This window comes from Malania oleifera, chromosome 6, assembly GCF_029873635.1.
Source record: "Malania oleifera isolate guangnan ecotype guangnan chromosome 6, ASM2987363v1, whole genome shotgun sequence".
NCBI classification, from domain to species: Eukaryota; Viridiplantae; Streptophyta; class Magnoliopsida; order Santalales; family Ximeniaceae; genus Malania; species Malania oleifera.
The window spans coordinates 107,063,103-107,073,978 of record NC_080422.1 but is presented as its reverse complement, the minus strand read 5'-3'; the positions used below and the strand labels follow the sequence as shown (position 1 = coordinate 107,073,978).

The 10,876-nt window shown below is 36.4% G+C and overlaps 1 non-coding gene across 1 annotated transcript; it reads right to left on the bottom strand.

Moving 5' to 3' along the window:
- Positions 1–5,541: 5,541 nt before the first annotated feature.
- Positions 5,542–5,649, bottom strand: LOC131159053 (small nucleolar RNA R71). The gene has a single exon (XR_009137667.1). It is a non-coding gene; the product is annotated as a small nucleolar RNA R71 (small nucleolar RNA).
- Positions 5,650–10,876: the final 5,227 nt, after the last annotated feature.

Genomic DNA, 10,876 nt, shown 5'->3' with positions numbered 1-10,876 from the left:
TTCCGATTATCGAACCGGCAAAGAACGAAGTTGGAATCATAGAGAGAAGGGGAGAGAGACGAGTTTTTAGAGAGAGAAGGAAGTTTCTGCATGAATTTCTCGCTGAAACTTGAGTTAGGCCTATTTATAAACTGAGGATTCGTCGACGAGACACATCACCTCGTCGACGAGTCCATGAAGGGAGTTCTTCGACAAACACCTCACCCTCGTTGACAAGTTTGAGGCCCTGAAAACAGCCCTCTTGGTAAATTCTCTTCGACGAGACACATGTCCACGTCGATGAGCCCAAGAAGGATGCTCATCGATGAGAATCTTGCATTCGTCGACGAGACCCTGTGAGTCTCTTTTGAAAATTTTCTTTTCCTTTCTTTTCTTTTATTATTTAATTATTGTAATTCTTTGGGTCTCCACACCACCCCAGAATGCCCAATATTCTAACATTTCTAAATTTACAATAATTAAATAACAATTAATCTCTAAATAACCTTCTTATCCTAATTTTGGGGCTATGCCTACGACGACCCCACGAGAAATCCGCTCCACTAGACTTATAGAGAATCATCCATAGATTCTTGTGGTGGTGTTTGATCATCAATTTGGGTTAATATTTAAGAAAAAATGAGGTAAGAGTGAGAATTTACCTTACCCCAGGAGATATGCCTACGTCGCTCCTACAAAAAATCCACTTCGGTAGAAATGTCGGTGGTGGAGAATGGAGTCTAGTGGTATTTTCCGATTCTTGATCGACCGAATATTTGTCGAGAAATTGAGGAGAGAGAGACGAGAGTGGCGAGGAGAGAGAGAGAGAGAGAGAGAGAGAGAGAGAGAGAGAGAGAGATTATGTCTCGGCTGGGGGGGGGGGTCAATTGCACTCCTAGGAAGAATTTTGATCCTAAAGCTTCTTAGCTTTAGGATCTTTTAACATTCATATATATATATATATATATATATATATATATGTATATATAATAATAATAATAATAATAATAATATATTATATTATATTATATTAATATATTATAATATTATATTATTTAATTAATAATAATTATTTTTTATTTAATTAATTATTAAATTAAATTAAATAATTAATTAATTATTTTTAAAAAATCAACTATAACTATTTTTGGGGTTTTTACACATGTATTCACCACCATTATCTGATCTGAGCCGTTTGATATTTTTGCCAGTTTGAGTTTCAACTAATTTTTTCCACTTAAGGAAAATATCACACATTTCATTTTTATTCTTCATAACATACACCCAAACTCTTCCGGAAAAATCATCAATAAAAGTGAGAAAATAATGCATACCATCCAATGAAGTAGTTTTGGTAGGCCCCCATATATCTGTGTGGATGTAGTCTAAAATACATTTAGTTAGTTCGGTGGGTTGTAGTGCCAAATTTCACTCTTGCTTGTTTTCCCATAATACCATGTTCACAAAACTCAAGCTTACATATATTTGCACCCTTCAATAAACCTCGCTTAACCAATTGTTGTAAAGATTTTTTGCCCGCATGTGCCAATCGCACATGCTATAACTTGATTGTATTTGAACCTACATTTTTCTTAAAAACAACAGTTGTTGAGCCAATAACTATACTACCTTGAAAATAATACAAGTTATTTTTCCTAATACCTTTCATCACCACAAGCGTTAACATTTAAGTTATGTTTCATCTTTCAAAGTAATAGTTAACCCTTTAGATTCCAAGGCACCTAATGAGATTAGATTTTTTTTTTAGGTTTAGAACATATCTAACATTAGTCAAGGTTTTAACAGTTCCATCTTGACATTTCAACTATATTGAAACTATTTCAGTAGTTTTACAGGTATTATCATTTCTTATAAAAACAACCCTACTATCTAATTTTTCAATATTAGAAAATCATTCCCTATTGGGACACATGTGATAAGGATGACCAGAATCCAAAATCCACTCACTACAATAATGTGTCGAAGATGTTCCAACAAGAGAAATATTTGACTCACTTCCATCACGCTTGGCTATATAGCCATTAGAATGTGTTTTGCCCTTATTCTTTTGCTGCAATGTAGGACAATCTTTCTTTTAATGTCCCTTCTCATGACAAATGGCGCATTCATCTTTAGCAAGTCTCCCTCGAGATTTATTCCTTGTTCTAGGTTTACGACTTTGAGAACGTCCCCTTATTGTTAGTGCTTCTGCTACTGTTTCCTTTTGGACCATCTCATCCTTTTTTTTATGCATTCAGTATTAATCATCGCAATACAAACAACAACAAAAGTAACTTTATCCTTCCCATACAATGAAGTGGTAGTGAGATGTTCATAATCATCAGGGAGAGAATTCAGTAATAATAAGACATTGTTCTCATATTTGACATTTTCATTCAAATTCAACAAATCAACCAAAAGTTTATTGAAAGCATTTATTTGGTCATTTATAGAAATTCCTGGTTGATACTGGAAGCGAAACAATTTCTTTTTCAAATAGAGTTGATTTTCAAGACTCTTGGTCATATATGTATCTTCAAATGTCTTCCACAATTTATTTGCAGATGTCTCCCTCATAACACAATATTTTTTTATTTTTAGCGAGACACATACGAATTGTACCATATGCTTGATGATTGATCTTTTCCCAATCTTTATTGCCTATGTCCTCTAGTTTATCATCCAAAACAATATCTAATTCATGCTAGTACAAGATGTCCACCACCTCACATTGTCACATACCAAAATTATTGGTATCATCAAATTTCTCCACCCCAAACCGAGCATTAGCTATTGTCTTTGAAGATAATGATGAAATTGTTGGGGTTGTAGTATCTGCCATCTTCCAAAACCATATATCGAATAACAAACCAACATAATAGAAGGCCTAGGATGAATAGTACACACTTATTCCAACTATCTCTACTCTGTATATCTTATGAAATTTCATTTTGATCAGATAGACCTCTAGGGAGCTATTGAGCTGCAATGGTGATTACGGGTCAAAACAGCGTAATTGGGCATCTTAACTCGGGCTTTACGGTTTATATTTATAATTAAATGTCCAAATTTGTTCAATATTTTAACAAAGTGCCAAAATTATCATTCTTGAACTTTATTGCACTATTTATGAAGTTTTGGTAAGTTTTTGTCGCAGGAAAATTCCCGGGAACTAAAATCGACACCTGTTGGTATTTCATGCATAACTTTTCCGTCCGAGCTCCGATTGAGAATTTTCAAATTTCTGGAGAAAGAGGAAAGGATCATCTACAACTTTCATGTTTTGAGTTTTGTGAGATACTGGCCCCAGAAGAGCAGAATTTGTGATGAACAGAGAGCAAATAATATGAAAAAATATATATATATATATATATATGAAAGGGAATTTGATGTGATCCGGCCATGCATGGCTGGGTTGGGTTGGTTAATCCGGGTAGGGCACTACAGTGTTCTTTTAAAAGGAACCCGAGCGCATCCTCTTCATCCTCTTCTTCTTCTATTATTTTAGTTTTTTTTCTTGTCTGGCTCTCCCCCCTCAGTTTTTTTCTCTTAGTCTCCCTGTCTTTGCTCCCTTGTTGCTCTCCTGCTCCACCATCCTCGGACGCCCACACCAGCACAACAACTGTTCTCTATTCCAGCCTCCATTCCTCGAGCACATCAGCAACACAACAGCACCTGTATATCTGCAATTCCAGTAAAGCCACTCCACAGCTGCCTCACCACACCAGTAAAGCCAGACCAGCAGCTGCCCTCTCCAGCAGATCCTCACGGTTCTTCCACAGCAGCCGTGAACACAGCCGCCCATCCTCTGTTTTCTCTATCTCTCTCTCCCTTTGCTTTTCTTTTATTTCTTCTCTTATTATTAAGTTGGTTATGATTAATGTTTTTATTTATTGAAGTTAATTGAAAAAAAAAAAATTGATCTTGAATGATATTGTATTTCAATTATTTATTTGAATTCTCAAGTAATTTTAGTAGTGAATTTTTATTCGTTTTAATTTAATTATTTTTATTCGTAATTTTTGTTAAAGGTTCGATTTTCATTGTTTACGTATGTGTTTGATTGAGTTTTTATTGGTGCGTGTTTTAATTTCGTGTTCAAAGTTATTGTCTTTAGTTAGCGTGAGTTTTGATACTTTCTTGATTAGACGTAGGATTTCCATTTTTTTTTCTATTGCAAGCATGAGTAGCTAAGTTCGGTAACTCGGGGTGTGGGTCGATGTCGTTTGCGTTCCATGGTTTATTAGTTATCCTATGATATCATTGTTAAACTTTTATTTAGTTAAAACCAAAAAAAATTGAAGGGATCGTTGATAAATCCCTAGCTCTTGCTTCTTGTTTTATTGTTGACGTTAGGCACATCAAAACCTTGATTTAATCTAAGATTTTCATCAACTAATTTACACGACAGTCGGTTGATGCGTAATAAGAGTTTTTATTTTCTTCTGTTTGGATGTGGCCAATTTACTCGATCTTTAGTGACAAAATTTCATCTTATTAATGCCTTGATTGGATTAACAAGAAGAGGAGTAAGGCCTAGGAAATTAGTAAATAGTGGAAGCAAGCAGACATTGACCCGTAACCCGAGTGTTTAGTAAAACTGTTTGAGTTAATTTGTTTAGTTTTGGTCGCGTTATTAGATTTACATTTTTGCAAAATTGATAAAATTTCAGTTTCATTTTGATAGTTTACTCAAGCTTCTCTCACGTGTTTACTGTTTTCAAAATCTTAAAAGATCAAAAAGATTTTCAAACTCCATTTTTCAGCACAGGTTTTCACTAAACTTGTGTAAACACTTTGATACTCAGTGGTCCCTGTGGAATACGATCCTGGACTCATCCTTGATACAACTTGACACTTCTGCACTTGGAAGCATAACTCAGAACGAGTCAAGTTTTTGGCGCCGTTGCCGGGGACTAATTGGTATCATTGAAGTGTTTCTCAGATTTCAGAGAGGTGTTTTAGAGCTGTGAACGTCTTCACAGCCTGGGTGATCTCTATTTCCTCTCCTTTGACCTGTTTGCTTTTATTGCATTTATACTAAGTTTGTATGACTGGTTGGGCTAGAGATAACACATTTAGACTAGTTAGGACAGACTCATCCATCTCATCATCGAGTGAACCTGTTTCACTTGAATCACTTGAATCACCATCTGACACGTGTAGCATCATGGCTGAAAATGAACCTCACGATATGGAGAACCCTAATAGGACACTCAGAGAATATTTGCAACCTGTTAAGACCAGCACCCCATCCTGCATTATTCTACCTTTGAATGCAAATGCTTTTAATTTTAAACCTGGGATGATTCCATTGTTACCTCATTTTCATGGCATTGAATCTGAAAACCCATATTTGCATATTAAAGAGTTTGAAGAAGTTTGTTCCATATTCATGGATAGAACATGCACTGAGGAGGTAATAAGATTGAAATTATTCCCATTTTCTTTAAAAGACAAAGCAAAAACCTGGTTGAATTCCTTAAGACCAAGATCCATTGGGACTTGGCAAGAAATGCAAACAGAGTTTTTAAAGAAATTTTTTCCCATGCAAAGAACTAATGCTTTGAAAAGACAAATCATGAATTTTTGTCAAAAGGATGTGGAGACATTTTATCAGTGTTGGGAACGTTTCAAAGATCTCTTAAATGCATGTCCTCACCATGGGTATGAAAATTGGAGGGTCATCAGTTTTTACTATGAGGGATTGCAACCAAAGATGAGGCAATTTGTAGAAACAATGTGCAATAGTGAGTTTTTCAATAAAGGGCCTGAAGAAGCTTTTGATTATTTTGATTACTTGGCTGAAAATGCCCAATCTTGGGATGTCTGTGATGTGTATGATAGATCTGAAAAGCAAAAATGCATTGGTGGGGGTGGTAAGTATCAATTGAAAGAAGTTGATGATTTGAATGCTCGGCTTGCATTAATGTCTAAAAGGTTAGAGTCCATTGAACTTAAGAAGGTAAATGAAATGCACGTTTTGCCATCATCTTCTGAAAAATGCAGCATATGTGAGGATCCAGGGCATGTGACTGATGCATGTCCAACTATTCCTGCTTTTAAGGAAGTTTTGCTTGATCAATCTAACCCAGTGCATATGGTCTCTAAGAATTCTTCTGGACCTTATTCTAATACATATAATGCAGGTTGGAGAAATCATCCAAATCTCAGTTGGAAAAATGACCAAGTGGGACCATCTACGCAGGGACCAAGTCAATATAATCCTTATGCAGCCGCTAGCCAAGGCTTGGGGCCACCTCATTTTCCAAATCAGCCACCCCAAATGCAAAGAAGAGGAGTGGAAGACTTCATACAACAGCTAACTGTTAGCTTGCAACAGTTTATGCAGAGTCAGAGCACGATTAACAACCAAAACTCCCAGGCTATCAATGACATCAGAGGGACTCTCACTAAAGTAACCACCACTTTGAGTAACCAGGAGAAAGGAAAGTTTCCAGCTCAACCCCAGCCCAATCCACAAGGGCACAATCGATCATCTCAGCATTCAGGTGAAGGGAGCAACGTGAAATCAGTGAAAGCTATTACAACTTTGAGGAATGGTAAGGTTTTGGGTGACCCTGTCCATAGTGCAGGGAGTTCAGGTAAAAATGCTAATCCTCCTCTTGATAGTGGTGAGTCGAGTACTTTAAATTCACATAATGATGCATGTTCCACACCTGCACCGTTTCCACAACGTTTGGTTTCTTTGCACAAGGATAAATAGCATGCTGAAATCTTGGAAATTTTTAAGCAAGTTAGGATTAACATTCCACTTCTAGATGCTATAAAACAAATTCCTGCTTATGCTAAATTTCTAAAGGATTTATGCACTGTAAAACGAAAATTGAATGTGCAGAAAAAGGCTTTCCTCACTGAGCAAGTTAGTGCTATTATTCAAAATCACACACCACCTAAGTACAAGGATCCTGGGTCACCTACTATTTCATGTTTCATCGGAAACTCTAAGATAGGGCAGGCCTTGCTAGACTTAGGTGCGGGGGTTAATTTGCTACCTTATAGTGTGTATGAACAATTGGGGCTAGGGGAATTGAAAACCACATCCATTATCTTGCAGCTTGCTGATAGATCCATAAAAATACCTAAGGGTATCATTGAGGACATCTTGGTCCAAGTGGATAAATTTTACTACCCTGTGGATTTTATGGTCTTGGATATGAAAGTGTCATCCCGCGCAAATTCATCACCACCGGTGATTTTGGGAAGACCATTTTTAGCAACTTCTAATGCCATAATCAATTGTAGGAGTGGTGTTTTAAAATTGAGTTTTGGAAATATGACTTTAGAACTGAATATCTTCAATTTGTGCAGGCAATCTCAAGAACATGAAGAAATCCAAGAAGTCAATTCATTGGAATCTTTAATTGTAGACACTCCTTGGTTAAACTATGATTGTGATGAGCAGTGGGAGGAATTAGAAGATTCCCTTGATTTAACTGAGTCCACTGATCATTTTTCTTCGCTTTGTGTTGCAGGTGACTCAACTGAGATGCAATGGAAGCTTAAATTTGAACCATTACCGGCAATACAAACCCCCGCACAACCATCCGATGAGAAGGCACCAGTGTTAGAATTGAAGCCACTACCGCTGGAACTAAAATATGCCTACGTTGGACCAGAGAACTCATTCCCAGTGGTAATTTCTGCATTGTTGACTCCTGACCAAGAAAGTAAGTTGTTGAGAATTTTGACACAACACAAATCAGCCATTGGTTGGTCCATTGCCGACATTAAAGGTATAAGTCCTCTCATTTGTACACATAGGATATATTTGGAAGAGGATTCAAAACCCTCTAGAGAAATGCAAAGGAAACTAAATCCCACAATGAAAGAAGTGGTAAAAAAGGAAGTTTTGAAATTGTTAGACATAGGCATCATATATCCAATTGCTGACAGTAAATGGATTAGTCCAATACAAGTTGTCCCAAAAAAATCTGGCATAACCGTTGTAGAAAATGATAAGGGAGAATTGGTGCCTACTAGAGAGACCACAGGTTGGAGGATGTGTGTAGATTATAGGAAATTGAATGCTGCATCTAGGAAGGATCATTTTCCTTTGCCTTTCCTTGACCAGGTTTTAGAAAAAGTGGCAGGGCATGAATATTACTGTTTTTTAGATGGATTCTCCGGTTATTATCAAATAGAAATAGCTCCAGAGGACCAAGAGAAGACTACCTTCACTTGTCCCTTTGGAACTTTTGCCTTTAGGAGAATGCCATTTGGGCTATGCAATGCCCCGACTACTTTTCAAAGATGCATGTTAAGTATTTTTAGCAACTTGATTGAGGACAGTGTAGAAGTATTCATGGATGATTTTTCAGTTTTTGGAAAAACATTTGATGCATGTTTGTCTAATTTGCAAGTTGTTTTGAAAATATGTGAAGAAAAGCAATTGTTGTTAAATTGGGAAAAATGTCACTTTATGGTCCAACAAGGAATAGTTTTGGGGCACATTGTATCCTCTTGAGGCATAGAGGTGGATAAAGCTAAAATAGACTTGATTTCAAATTTGCCTGCACCTAAAAATGTGAAAGATGTTAAATCATTTTTAGGGCATGCTGGTTTTTATAGAAGATTCATAAAGAATTTTAGCTTTATTTCTAAACCTCTTTGCAAACTTTTGATGCATGATGTTAAATTTGAATGGACCCAAGAGTGTCAAAATGGTTTCGATGAATTGAAAACATGTCTCACCACTGCACCTATCATTCGATCTCCTGACTGGTCACTTCCTTTTGAATTAATGTGTGATGCAAGTGACTTCGCTGTGGGGGCTGTTCTTGGACAACGAAGAGATAAACTGCCATATGTTATATACTATGCTAGTAAAACTTTAAATGCGGCACAAAAGAACTATTCCACCACAGAAAAAGAACTACTAGCTATAGTATTTGCATTGGATAAGTTTAGATCTTATCTTCTGGGTTCTCCTGTCATAATATTCACTGACCATGCAGCTTTGAAATTTCTACTGTCAAAAAAAGACACTAAGCCAAGACTGGTAAGGTGGATACTTCTGCTTCAAGAATTTGATCTCACAATAAAAGATAAAAAAGGAGTGGAGAACGTGGTGGCAGATCACCTTTCTCGGCTTCAACCAGAAGTTTCTGAGAAGTTTTCTTTAATTTCTGATAAATTTCCTAATGAACAATTATTTGCCGTTGAATATTTACCATGGTATGCTGATATTGTAAATTTCTTGGTTGCAGGGAAAACGCCACCTCATTGGAATGCTCAAGACATAAAAAGGTTAAAGACTGAGGCTAAGAATTTCTTTTACGATGATCCTTATCTCTTTAAATATTGTTCAGATCAGATCATTAGAAAGTGTGTGCCTAACAATGAAATTTCTAGTGTTTTAAATTTTTGCCACACAGAGGCTTGTGGTGGGCATTTTTCCGCCCACAAAACAGTGACTAAAGTTCTTCAAAGTGGGTTTTATTGGCCAAATATGTTTAAGGATGCTTTGAGTTTCTGTAAAGCTTGTGAACCTTGTCAAAAATTAGGGGGAATCACTAGGAGAAACATGATGCCTTTACAACCTATACTAGTGATTGAAATTTTTGATTGTTGGGGTATAGATTTCAAGGGACCATTTCCTTCTTCTTTTGGCTATTTATACATTTTGCTTGCCGTTGATTATGTTTCCAAGTGGGTTGAGGCAGTCCCTTGCAGAACTAATGACCATCAAGTGGTTGTGAAATTTTTGAAAGAAAACATTTTTGCAAGGTTTGGCATGCCTAAAGCCATAATTAGTGATCAAGGCACGCACTTTTGCAACAAACATGTTTCAGCCTTATTGAAGAAGTATGGTATCCATCACAAAATCTTTACTGCCTACCATCCTCAAACCAACGGGCAAGCTGAATTAGCAAATAGGGAAATTAAACACATCCTTGAGAAAACTGTTAACCCAAATAAGAAGGATTGGTCTTTGAGATTGTCTGATAGCTCGTGGGCTTATAAAACAGCTTTTAAAACTATTTTAGGCATGTCTCCATATAGATTAGTGTGTGGTAAGGCTTGCCATTTGCCTGTAGAGTTGGAACATAAGGCGTATTGGGCAATTAAACAATGCAATTTTAACATTGATGATGCTAGTTGCGTGAGAAAATTGCAGTTATCTGAATTGGACGAGTTGAGGATGGATACCTACAATAATTCTAAATTGTCCAAGGAGAGAATGAAGAACTTTCATGATAAACACATTCAGCGTAAGACTTTTGAGCCCGACCAACAGGTGCTATTGTACAACTCTCGCCTACACTTGTTTCCTGGTAAGTTAAGGTCTCGGTGGAGTGGACCTTTTGTGGTGAAGACTGTTTTTCCTCATGGTGCTGTAGAGATTCTGAATCCTCAAAATGGTAATGTTTTTAAGGTTAATGGTCAAAGGCTCAAGCCTTTTATTTCTAACTTTGCTCCCGAGGAATCTACTCTATATTTGCTTGATCCCACTTAGTATAGTTCATTTTCTTTTCTTTTCTTTTCCCTTTTTGTGTTTTTTTTTTCTCATTTATATTTTTATTTTTCTCATTGTTTTCCTTTGTTCTGTAGTTGTTATTTCTTATTCTCTAGCGTTATATTCTTTTCAAAGCAGTTCAAGTACTTCTTCTTTTTCTCGTTTATATTTTTAGAATTGTTTTGCTTTACGTTTAAATACTCTCTTGGGTAAATTCTTTCAATTCTCCTGCATCATTGGGGACAATGCTACATTCTAGTTGGGGGGTGGAAGAGAATTTACCCTGTGGTTTGCGTGCTTTAAATATATGTGGTTTGCCTTGGGAAAATGGTGTTATATAAAAAAAAAAAAAAAACAAAAAGAAAGAGAGAAAGAAAGAGGAGCATTGAAGATTTACACTGCATTATCCCATTTTTA